This window comes from Plecotus auritus, assembly GCF_963455305.1.
Source record: "Plecotus auritus genome assembly, chromosome: 4".
In the NCBI taxonomy this organism is placed as follows: domain Eukaryota; kingdom Metazoa; phylum Chordata; class Mammalia; order Chiroptera; family Vespertilionidae; genus Plecotus; species Plecotus auritus.
In genome coordinates, this window is record NC_137775.1 from 126,977,458 (window position 1) to 126,990,289 (window position 12,832).

Below are 12,832 nucleotides of genomic sequence, written 5' to 3' on the forward strand. Positions count from 1 at the left end.
CCCAGGTTGCAGGCTTGATCCCCAGTGTGGGACATGCAGGAGGCAGCCAGCCGATCAGTGATTCTCCCTCATCATTGATGTTTCTATCTCACTCTCCATCTCCCTTCCTCTCTGAAATCAATAAAAATATTTAAAAAATAATAAAAATTGGGTTGTCTTTTTTTTTTTATATTTTATTGATTTTTTACAGAGAGGAAGGGAGAGGGATAGAGAGTCAGAAACATCGATGAGAGAGAAACATCGATCAGCTGCCTCCTGCACACCCCCCACTGGGGATGTGCCCGCAACCAAGGCACATGCCCTTGACTGGAATCGAACCTGGGACCCTTCAGTTCGCAGGCCGACGCTCTATCCACTGAGCCAAACCGGTCAGGGCTGGGTTGTCTTTTTATTGTTGAATTGTAATAGTTATTTATATACTAGAGGCCCGGGGCACGAAATTCAGCCCAGCCTGCACCCTCTCCAATCAGGGACCCCTCGAGGGATGTCCAACTGCCCGTCGGACATCCCTCTCACAATCCAGGACTGCTGGCTCCAACTGCTCACCTGCCTGCCTTCTTGATTGCTCCTAACCACTTCTGCCTGCCAGCCTGATCACCCCCTAACCACTCCCCTGCCTGCCTGATTGATGCCTAACTGCTCCCCTGCTAGCCTGTTTGCCCCTAACTGCCCTCCCCTGCAGGCCTGGTCGCCCCCAACTTCCCTCATCTGCAGGCCTTGTCCCCCCCAACTGCCCTTCCCTGCAGGCCTGGTTGCCCTCAACTGCCCTCCCTTGGAGACCTGGTCCCTCCCAACTGCCCTCCCCTGCTGGCCATCTTGTGGTGGCCATCTTGTGTCCACATGGGGGCAGGATCTTTGACCACATGGGGGCAGCCATCTTGTGTGTTGGAGTGATGGTCAATCTGCATATTACTCTTTTATTAGATAGGATAGAGGCCTGGTGCACGGGTGGGGGCCAGCTGGTTTGCCCTGAAGGGTGTCCCAGATCAGGGTGGGGGTTCTCTTGGGGGGTGGGGCTGCCTGGGTGAAGGGCCTGTGGTGGTTTGCAGGCCAGCCATGCCCCCTGGCTACCCAAGTGGAGGCCCTGGTATCTGGGGTTTATTTATCTTCTACAATTGAAACTTTGTAGCCTGGAGCAGAGCCAAACCTTCTGCTTGCTCTGTAGCAGCAGCCATTTTGGGGGGGATTTATGTATCTTCTATAATTGAAACTTTGTAGCCTTAAGCGGAGGCCTGGGCCAGTCAGGGTGTGTGGAAAGCTTGGCTTCCTCCATCACCGGGGGCAACCCTAGCCTCCTGCTCTTTCCAGCTCCGTGGCTGCCGCCATTTCTGTTTGGATTTATGTATCTTCTATCATTGAAACTTTGTAGCCTTGAGTGGAGGCCTAGACCGGCAAGGGCAGGCGGAAAGCTTGGCTTCCTCCATCGCCGGGAAACCCATGCCTCACTCCTGCTCTCTGTGGCGGTAGCCATCTTGGTTGGGTTTATTTGCATATTCGCTCCTGATTGGCTGGTGGGCATGGCTTGTGGGTGTAGCGAGTGATGGTTGATTTGCATATTACTCTTTTATTAGATAGGATTCTGGACACCAGTCCCCTATCAGATATATAATCAGATATATAATTTGTGAATATTTTCTTTCATTTTATGGGTTGTCTTTCATCTTAAAAATTTGGGGGGGGGTGCAGTTTCAGCACATTTTTATAACCAGTATTCAGTGGGAAAAAAATAAAGCTTTGAAATGTTACTTCTGTGTTGTTGTTTTTCTGTTTCTTAGTCCATCCATCTTTCTTCTGTTCTTTCTTTTTCTTTTTGAGAAGAGCTTTTTCTTCAATAAATACATTTTTAGAATGTCCAACATATTTTGAAGCGAAATTAAGTCTCTTCTTAGATTTACTGACATTCTTCAAACAGGGGTTTAAATTTTCTTTATTAAGAGGACACATGCCTGCATTTTCTTCCCATCAGTGCAGAATTATTTCACTTCAGACCAAGGCGAGCCAAACCCTCTGCCGACGCCTGTCAGCTGGCCTCTTGTGAGCCTACTGCCACAATGTTCCCACAGTCTAAAAAGTGGTCCTCAGCCACAGTCTTCAGCGGGAGTTCCCCACAAACACTGATCGCTGTCCCTCGGTGAGGTCTCCGATGCTGGATCAACTCTAACACGAAATCCATTAGCAATCTGGGCCCCATTTCTGTTCAATGCTTCAGTAGCCGCTCTCTCCTCCTTAAACACAACATAAGCATTCATATTTTTCTGATCAGGATAAATTTTATGTTTTACTACAGCCAATTTTTGGATATAGTTCCCTCTGCTGGAATCACAGAACAAAATTGTACAGATTCTATTGGTCCATACTTTTTAAAAAATGACTTTAGCTCTTCTTATTACTGGTACATGTGACAGGAAAGTTAGCCACACAGTTCTCTCATTCTTTAATCTCTCTTCTTGGTTGATTTGAATTTTCTTCTTTTGATTGAAAACTGTGTGATATACATCATCCAGTACTTTTTTTTTTTTTAATATATATTTTATTGATTTTTTACAGAGAGGAAGGGAGAGGGATAGAGAGCTAGAAACATCGATGAGAGAGAAACATCGATCAGCTGCCTCCTGCACACCCCCTACTGGGGATGTGCCCGCAACCAAGGTACATGCCCTTGACCGGAATCGAACCCGGGACCCTTCAGTCCGCAGGCCGACGCTCTATCCACTGAGCCAAACCGGTTTTGGCCATCATCCAGTACTTTTGAAAAAATATATATTTTTATTGATTTCAGAGGGAGGGAAAGATAGAAACATCAATGATGAGAATCATTGATTGGCTGCTTCCTGCACACCCCCTACTGGGGACTGAGTCCGCAACCTGGGCATGTGCCCTGACTGGGAATCGAATGTGACCTCCTTGTTCATAGGTTGATGCTTGACCACTGAGCCACATGGGCAGGGCCATCAAGTACTTTTTTTATCTGCTGCTATCACACCAGATTAAGAATTTTCCCTTTTCTGCTCTTGTTTCTGGAGAATTTATTCTTCTAAATCAGCACTTGCTAGAGCGCTGTTGGCCAAATTTTTGTCTGCATCAAAAAGTTTCTTTTTCACTCAGGCTTTTTTGCAGATTCTTGCAAAAGCAGTCTTTGAATGTGGGATTCACTGTCTTCCTCCTCATCCTGCTTCCTTTGGGGGCCATTCTCGGCCGGAGACCTCCCAGAGCTGCAGCACATGAGCCTGTATGTCTGGGTCCAGGCAACTTCCCTGAAAAATGTTTTATTGAGATACTAATATAATCGACATAAAAAATTGTATTAGTTCTCTTTTTCTTTTCTTGTGATGTCTTTGTCCGGTTTTGGTATCATGATGCCCTCATGGAATGAGTGGGGAGTGCTCCCTTCTTTACTATTTTGTTGGTAAGAGTTTTTAAAACTGGTAGGAACGTTTCTTTCTTTTTCTTTTTAATATATTTTTATTGATTTCAGAGAGGAAGGGAGAGATAGAAACATCAACAATGAGCGGGAATCATTAATTGGCTGCCTCCTTCAAGGTGGACCGAGCCTGCAACCCAGGCATGTGCCCTTGACCTGAATAGAATCTGGAACTTTTGGGTCTGCAGGCTGACACTCTATCCACTGAGCCAAACCAGCCAGGGCATGAACGTTTCTTTAAATGCTTGGTAGGATTCACCAGTGAAGCCAGTTGGGCCTGAGCTCTGCGGGTAAGACACTCCCCAGGCTGGTCTCTCTGGTCTTCCCTCCCGCCCTCCTGCATTGGTCAGAGCTCACGGAGGGTCCCTGCACGGCCTGCCTGAAGGAATGAGCCCAGTGGCTGGGCTTCTGGGCTCTGAGAGGAGGAGGGGTGTTGAGGTCTCCCTGTTCCGTGTGTTGACGATCCCTGTAAGCCCAGCTTTTCAGTGTGGTCTTTCCCCTGAGCTGGGTTGCAGGCCACTGGTTTGCTTTCTTAGCTCAGTGGTCAGCAAACTCATTAGTCAACAGAGCCAAATATCAACAGTACAACGATTGAAATTTCTTTTGAGAGCCACATTTTTTAAACTTAGACTTCTTCTAATGCCACTTCTTCAAAATAGACTCACCCAGGCCGTGGTATTTTGTGGAAGAGCCACACTCAAGGGGCCAAAGAGCCGCATGTGGCTCGCGAGCCGCGGTTTGCCGACCACAGCCCTAGCAGAACTCCCTGCCTGCTCAGTCAGGAGGGTCAGTGGCCTGGTGCACGGAACTGCGAGGAGAGGCACCAACGCTGATTAGGCTTCTGCCTCTCTCCTGTCACAGCCCTTCCTCCACCCCAGGATCAAGGAACCTGAAGCCTCAGCCTTTGAGAAGTTTTTGCAGTGAAAACTGGTCGCTTCATCGCTTCCCTCCTCGCTGGTTTAGGAACAGGGTTTTGATGAGAAGAATTTTTTGTTTCTTTTTGCTTTTAATCCATCATGTGAGTAACTACACGTACACCTGTTTTCTAGTTTCCAACAGTGCTGTTTGCTATGGTCAACTTTCCTTTCTTTTGTTCCTGTGGTCACGTGTGCCCACCCCATCCCCTTTTGTATCCTTTCACTGTCACTAGTGGGGTTTGGTAGGGAGTGAGGTGACCTGTGTGGTCGATTGGTCATCTTACCTGGAGGCCACCATCTTCTATTTAAGGCTTTGGCTTAAACCTTTTTTTTTAAAAAAATATATTTCTTTATTGATTTCAGAGAGGAAGGGAGAGGGATCGAGAGATAGAAACATCAATGATGAGAGAGAATCATTGATTGGCTGCCTCCTGCACACCCCCTACCGGGGATCAAGCCCACAACCCGGGCATGTGCCCTTGGCCGGAATCGACCCCGGGACCCTTCAGTCTGCAGGCCGGCGCTCTATCCACTGAGCCAAACCAGCTAGGGCTGGCTTAAACCTTTTCTTTTATCTGCACTTGCAGAAGTCTGTCCTCAAGGGCCAGGGTGTGGCTATCTTAGGTTCTAAGCAGACACAGTAACCTTGGGCTGGTAAGTGCACCTTTAGTTCCCTCACTTGAATATTTGAAGGTATGTATTAGTCAGGATTCCAGAGCACAAAGGACAGAAAGCCAGTGTAACATGCTTCGCCAAAAAAGGGCTTTAACATTCTGATCTAAAGAAAGGCCCGGGAGGAGGTTCTCAGGCAGGCCCTCCCAGCCCTGCTCCAGGCTACCTCCTGCCAGCTTAGCATCCCCAGAGGGAAAAGGATCTTCCGTGGTCTCAGCAGAAGTGTGTGTGTGTTGGGGTAGGGGGAGGGTGCGGGGAGCGGGGAATGCGGAGTTCCTCTCTGAACTCAGAGCAGGGCACCTGATTGGCTGGCACGGTGGAGTGGCCACCATTGGAGGGAGGAGAAAAGGACCTTAGACTCCAAACACCACATGGGCCAGAGCGAGTGAGGAGGGGTAGTTCCACCAAGCAGCAGAGCAGTGCTGATACCAGCAGCAGGAACAGATGCTGGGCAGGCAAACGTAACAGGTGTTCCACTGCAGGCGGATCACACCGCCTCCTGGCCGTGATGTAAGTTAAACCCTTAGCTCCTCCTGGAACCTTAAAACATTAGCCGTCTTGGCTGTTGTGATTATTGTCGTTATTCCTAGGGAGACTCCGTGGCTTGCCTTTTTATCCTTCAGAACTAATTCCTTTGCCAGGGACTCAAACAGGCACAGAGCCATGGCCCCCCTCGTGCCCTGGGACACGAAGTTGGCAGCCAGGCTCAGTGCGGCCCCTGATCACATGCTCCTCTCGCTAGGTGGACCTCTGTCCTTCCCAAGTCAAGTCAAGGCCCAGTTTATCCCTGCCTCCTCCTCCAGGCAGCCTCCGGTACACCTTGCTGAAAGAGCACACGTGGAACAATTGGCCGCCTATTGGCACTGTCTGCTCAAATAAATCATTAACTGCTTGGGACCAGGGCCTGGGTCTCGAGTGCCTTCAGTCACACCCCTTTTTCCCTTCCTCCCAGGCCCATAATGCAAATCTGGCCACACAACGGATCCAGTAAGTACCAGGCAATTCAGGTGTCTGGTTGGTGCCGTGGCCTGGAGGGCAGGGCCCAGGCCTGTTGGGGGACATCCGATCTCGGGACAGTCGGGCCATCTCTGTCAGTTAGGAATTGAGCTCGGCTGCCAGTAACCGGCAAAGACTGCTCTGTGTGTCCCCAAAGTCAACCTCCCCTATTCCTTAGTAAAAGAACTCCAATATTTTAGAACCCCAGTTTTAAAAATGTAAATCCCAATACTTTATTTAATAGCAGGACTTTAAAGGGACTTTCATTATGAAAATTTTATAATCTATTCAAAAGTCGAGAGAATGGTATAATGAACTTCTGTGTACCCACCGCTTAGCTTCAGCAGTTGTTAACATATGCTAATCTTGTTTCATCAATTACATCTCCCTCACCACTGGGTTATTTGGAGACAAATCCAAACATCATATCATTTCATCCATCAAGTCAATATGTATTTCTTAAAGGTAGTCTTTGAACACACACACACACACACAACACAAAATCTTTTCATCTCTAAAACACGGTAATTCCTTTCCCCAGCTGTCTCATTTTATTAAATTTATTTTTTATTTTTGTTAATCCACACCTGAGGATATTTTCCCATTGATTTTTAGAGAGAATGGAAGGGAAGGGGAGAGACAGAGAAAAACAAACAAACATTGATGTGCGAGAGACACATCACTTCCCACTCTCTCCCTGACCAGAGCCAGGGATGGAGCCTGCAACAAAGGTATGTGCCCTTGACCGGAATTGAACCTGAGGCCGTTCAGTCCGAGGGCTGGTGCTCTATCCACTGAGCCAAACTGGCTAGGGCTCATAATTTTTTTTTTTAAAGTGCTGACTTGTTTCAACAGGATCCAAAAATACAAGATTCACATAGTGCATGAGTAGAACTCCAACTGTATTCAACGGGGCAGGTGTGCAGCCGAAGGCGGGCATTTCCCCACTTCCTTTTGTCTCAGTTTGACCAAGGAGGTAGCAGTGGGAGTGTGGAGGAGGCTTCCAAGAAGAATCCTTCAAAGGAGCTGTCAGCTGAGAGATGAGCACCTTTTCTTCCCTGCTTCCTTTTTCCTGCTGCCTGGAACTTGACATATGATTTCTGGAGCTCTGGCAGCTGTCTAGGACCCTGAGGTGACCTTGCAAGTGAAAGCCAAAGCAGGATGGCCGACAGGAAGACGGTAGGACCTAACTTTCCACTCCACTGTTATTCCTGGTCTTTATTATCAATCACTTAAGATTAGGTTCAGTTTTAAGAAATAGAGAACAAAAAATATATATTTTTAAAGTCCTGGTTTAAACATGATAGAAATTATTTTTCTCTCTCACATAAAATAAGCCTAGAGGTAAGCAGCCCATGGCTAACAGTGGTTCCACAGAGTCAAAGAGAATTAGATTTCTATGGCTGTGTAATTACACCCCAAATTTAGGAGCATAAAACCACAATTGATTACCTATGTCAGTTTTTGAGGGTCGGAAACCTGGGATTCATGTGGCCTGGGCTGCAGTCATTCCTAGCTTGACTGAGTCTGGAGAAGCCACGGGTTTCTGGCTTCAGTTCCCAGCCACGTGGGTCTCTCCAAAGGGCAGCTGAAGGCAGTGAGAAGGAGTAAGAGCGAGCGCACACTCAAGGTGGAAGCTGGTCTTCCCTCAATCTCAGAAGCGAACACCCCCTAGGCCTCTTTTATCCTTCCTGTCCTGTGCTCCAGGCCTGGTGGCTCTGCCTGTTGCCCCTGCTCCACTATCCTTACCTGTAACTTGTCTCATATTCCCTCTCCACCCAGCCTTTTTTGTTTTTTTTTCTTAAACCCTCACCTGACCCAAAGGACATGTTCATTGATTTAAATTTATTTTATTTTATTTTTTCTTTATTGATTAAGGTATTACATATATATCCTTATCCCCCCATTGCCTCCCCCACCCCCCCACTCATGCCCTCACCCCCCTGGTGTCTGTGTCCATTGGTTAGGCTTATATGCATGCATATAAGTCCTTTGGTTGATCTCTCCCCCTCACTCCTACCCTCCCCTACCTTCCCTCTGAGGTTTGAAGGTCTGATCGATGCTTCTCTGTCTCTGGATCTGTTTTTGTTCATCAGTTTATGTTGTTCATTATATTCCACAAATGAGTGAGATCATGTGATATTTATCTTTCTCTGACTGGCTTATTTCACTTAGCATAATGCTCTCCAGTTCCATCCATGCTGTTGCAAATGGTAAGAATTCCTTCTTTTTTACTGCAGCATAGTATTCCATTGTGTAGATGTACCACAGCTTTTTAATCCACTCATATGCTGATGGGCACTTAGGCTGTTTCCAAATCTTAGCTATTGTAAATTGTGCTGCTATGACCATAGGGGTGCATATATCCTTTCTGATTGGTGTTTCTAGTTTCTTGGGATATAGTCTAGAAGTGGGATTACTGGGTCAAATGGGAGTTCCACTTTTAAATTTTTGAGGAAACTCCATACTGTTCTCCACAGTGGCTGCACCAGTCTGCATTCCCACCAGCAGTGCACAAAGGTTCCTTTTTTTCTGCATCCTCGCCAGCACTTGTCGTTTGTTGATTTGTTGATAATAGCCATTCTGACAGGTGTGAGATGGTACCGCATTGTTTTGATTTGCATCTCTCTGATGATTAGTGACTTCGAGCATGTTTTCATGTCTCTTGGCCTTCCTTATGCCCTCTTTCGAAAAGTATCTATTTAGGTCCGTTGCCATTTTTTGATTGGGTTGTTTATCTTCCTTTTGTTAAGTTGTATGAGTTCCCTGTAAATGTTGGAGATGAAACCTTTATCAGTGATAACATTGGCAAATATGTTCTCCCATGCAGTGGGCTTTCTTGTTGTTTTATTGATGGTTTCCTTCGCTGTGCAAAAGCTTTTTATTTTGATGTAGTCCCATTTGTTTATTTTCTCTTTAGTTTCCATTGCCCTAGAAGCAGTATCAGTGAAGATATTGCTTCGGCATATGTCTGAGATTTTGCTGCCTGTGGATTCCTCTAGTATTTTTATGGTTTCCTGTCCTATGTTTAAGTCCTTTATCCATTTTGAGTTTATTTTTGTGTATGGTGTAACTTGGTGGTCTAGTTTCATTTTTTTGCATGTATCTGTCCAGTTTTCCCAACACTATTGAGAGACTGTCTTGACTCCATTGTATGCTCTTGCCTCCCTTGTCAAATATTAATTGAGCGTAGTGGTTTAGGTCGATTTCTGGGTTCTCTATTCTATTCCAATGGTCTATATGTCTGTTCTTGTGCCAGTACCAGGCTGTTTTGAGGACAGTGGCTTTGTAATACAGCTTGAAATCTGGTATTGAGATCCTCCTACTTTGTTCAATTTTTTAAATTTATTTTTTAATTAAAAAAACACGTTTTTCTTGATTTTTTTAGAGTGAGAGGAAGGGAGAGGGAGAGAGAGATAGAAACATCAATGAGAGAGAAACATAGATCAGCTGCCTCCTGCATGCCCCCCACTGGGGATGGAGCCTGAAACCCGGGCCTGTGTCCTGAATCGAACTGGTGACCTCTTGGTGCACACGACAGTGCTCCACCAATTGAGCCATACCAACTGGGCATCATTGATTTTTAAAAAATATTTTTATTGATTTTTAGAGAGGTAGGGTGCAGGAGAAAGAGAGAGAAACATTGATATGGGAATGAAACATCTATCGGTTGCTTCCTGCACACCCCCTACTGGGGATGGAGCCAGCAACCTGGGCAGGTGCCCTGACCAGGAATTGAACCAGCAACCTTTCAGTGCACAGTATGATGTTCAACCAATTGAGCCACACCGGCCAGGGCTTCACTGATTATTTTAGAAAGATGGGAAGGAAGAGAGGGGAAGAGAGAGAGAGAGAAAGACAGAAACAGAGGATCTAGATTGCCTCCTACACTTGCTGTGAGCAGGACCAGGGATTGGACCCAAAACCTAGGTATGTGCCCCGCCTGGGAATCAAACCTGGGACCTTTCGGTATACTGGAAGACACTCAAACCAACTGAGCTACACGGGCCAGGGACACCCAGCCCTCTGCTTCTGGAGAACACTTCAGGGCCCTGCCCACGTCTCTGTTTCTTTTTATTCCCGCTTGTGCTTCTGATGTCTGATTTGGCCCAAACCACCATTCAACTCCTTTTCCATCACGACCGCCAGGCCAGCCAGAACCCGGAGACCCACCCCTGTTCTGCCTTCCCCTCAGGTCCATTCCCACTTCTCTGCACACCGCTGGCCAGTCCCCTACCTGAGGTGCCCGCCTCTCTTCTCCCGTTATCCAGTTCCTCCCCAGCCAGCCAGGCCCTGACGGAGCCCTCTCCTCCAGGAAGCCCCCTGTGGTCTGTGGTGCTTTCATGACCTTTAGCCCTCCCTGTCCCGTAGGTGGGCTGGGGAGATGGGATGAAGCAGGTGAGCTGCCTCTCCCTCCCCTGGCTTCAGACAGTGGCTGGCATAGTGGTGGTAAGCACCTGGGATGTGGCCTCTCTTTGCTGGACTCCCTTTCCATTGTGGGGAGGGGTTTTCCCCTTCAGTGATCATGTTGAAGAGGAGGTCTCCATCCCTTCTCTCTGGTCCCCACCACTAGGCCAGGGCCTGGCTCCAGCTGGGCTTTGCTGTCTTCCAGGTGAGGCAGAGAGGAAGGAAGGTTGGACTGATGCCCGGTGGCCAGGGCAGCCTTCTGGGGTGGCCTTGTTCTGGCCGGATGGCTCCTAAGGCCGGGTCTCCGGAGTCCCTTGGCTCCTCTCATTTTTCCAAATCTTATCTACAGCCTCCCCATTCCGGGGCCCCACCCTGACCTTCCAACAAACAGGCCTCTGCTTGCTTAGGCCACGCATCCGTCTCCGACCACCAGGAGCCTGGGGGAGGGGCAGTCAGCTGAGAGGCCCTGGCTCCACCTGAGATGAGCCAGGAGGGTCAAGGCCAGGGCATCAGGCGGCTGGGGCCTCTGGGTGGAGCCGGTTTCGCGGGCTCAGTGTTTGAGAGGCCTTGACGGTTTTTTCTGGTAACTACCGGGCACCGCGGGTAGAACCGAAGGGCCCGGGGTGGGCGCCTCCGGGGGCCTCCGGGCTCCACGCCCCACCAGCTCGACGGGCGTGGGAACCTAAGGGCCATCCCGGACTCTGGGCCGCAGCGCGAGGCCCTGGCGCCCTCTGGTGCTCGAGGCAGGGACGGGCCCTGCCGCGCCAGGATGGTCGAGAGGCCGCGCCCCTCCGCCGGACCCGCTCCAGGAAGAGCCCCGGACACGTGCATAGGCCAACTCCGTCCCTGCGGGGCACAACCGGGAGTCCCGGGTTGCTCGCGGGCTGCGGCCAGCAGCGCGCGGCGGGCGCATGGCCGGGGCGCCCTCGAGTCCTGGAAGTCACCCCAGGGGACGGGGCAGCCGCCTCGGCCTGGGCCCTGAGGGCCCTTCCCGTGACCCTGCGGCGGTCCCTATCCGCCCACAGCATGAGGCGTCCGCTCGCAGGGAGACCTGGGCGCGCTTCCCGCCTCCCAAACCTGCCGGGCTCCCCTGTGCGCGGGGACTGCGCGACCCCAGAACATTCTCTGAGTGTGAAGTTCTGGGTCCTGCTCCAAACCCACAATAAAAGTCGCTCTTGTGATTTATTTGCTTCTAAAAATGCCAGCTCTACCTGGAGGATTCCAGGCTGCACTGCCCATAGGTGGCCACGCCACATGGGGCTATTGAGCACTTGAAGAGGAACCCAAGTGTTCATCTTACTTAATTTAAATTTAAAAGCAAGCGTTGTAAAGTTTTCTGTGACACAGCTTTGTTTTGGGTAGGACTGCATGCCACTTTGAATGTTGAAAATGTAGTGTCCAAGTTGAGATGTACTGTGAAAGTACACACCGGATTTACATTCTTAGTGCACAAAAAAGAATGTAAAATACCTCATTCAATTTAAAATTTTTTTTAAAAAATTAGGGCTTTATTTTATTATTATTTTTAAACTAGAGGCCCGGTGCACAAATTTGTGCATGGGTGGGGTCCCTATGGGTGGCCTGCACGGATCAGGCCGAAACCCGCAGTCCAACACTGCCTGCAGCTCCTACCTGCCGCTCCCCCTCATCCCAGCCCCACTCTTCTCTATCCGGAGAGGCTTGCACTGCCGCAGCAGCACTCGCCAGCCATGAGCCATGTGTCTGGTGCCCTCCCAAGGGGAATGGCCTGAGGGATCCTGCTGAAACCAGCTTTCCGACATCCCCTGAGGGGCCCCTGATTGTGAGAGGGTGCAGGCCAGGCTGAGGGACCCCACCGGTGCTCAGTCCCGCCCATCTTGCTCAGTCCTGATGGGCCAGACCACAGCAGCAAGCTAACCTACCGGTTGTAGCAGCTGCCCCCTGGTGGTCAGTGCATGTCATAGAGCAGGGGTGGGCAAACTTTTTGACTCAAGGGCCACAATGGGTTCTTAAACTGGACTGGAGGTCCGGAACAAAAGCATGGATGGAGTGTTTGCGTGAACTAATATAAATTCAAAGTAAAGGAGTGGAGGGGAGAGCAAGAGAACCCTCTGCTCTTTCGGCTCCGCAGGCCAGATAGAACAGCCCAACGGGCTGGATCCGGCCCGCGGGCCGTAGTTTGCCCACAGCTGTCATAGAGACTAGTCGACCAGTTGACTGTCTGCCCCCTGGTGGTCAGTGCATGTCATAGCGAGCGGTTGAGCGGCCTTAGTATTCATTAGCATATTACTCTTTGATTGTTCAGTTGTTCTGCCGTTCGGTCTATTTACATATTACCCTTTTATTATCTATATACATAAAAGCCCAGCGACCGTTACAGCGGAACGACCAGAACTACTGGTCGCTATGATGCGAACTGACCACTAGGGGGCAGATGCTC

The 12,832-nt window shown here is 49.2% G+C and overlaps 1 pseudogene across 1 annotated transcript; it reads right to left on the reverse strand.

The window, feature by feature from the left end:
* Positions 1-1,973: 1,973 nt before the first annotated feature.
* LOC308246811 (RNA-binding protein 34-like) lies at positions 1,974-6,096 on the reverse strand (annotated as a pseudogene). The gene is made up of 2 exons: positions 6,006-6,096; positions 1,974-2,506 (listed from the first exon to the last, which is right to left on the reverse strand). The product of its transcript is annotated as an RNA-binding protein 34-like (transcript).
* Between the last annotated feature and the right edge of the window lie 6,736 nt (positions 6,097-12,832).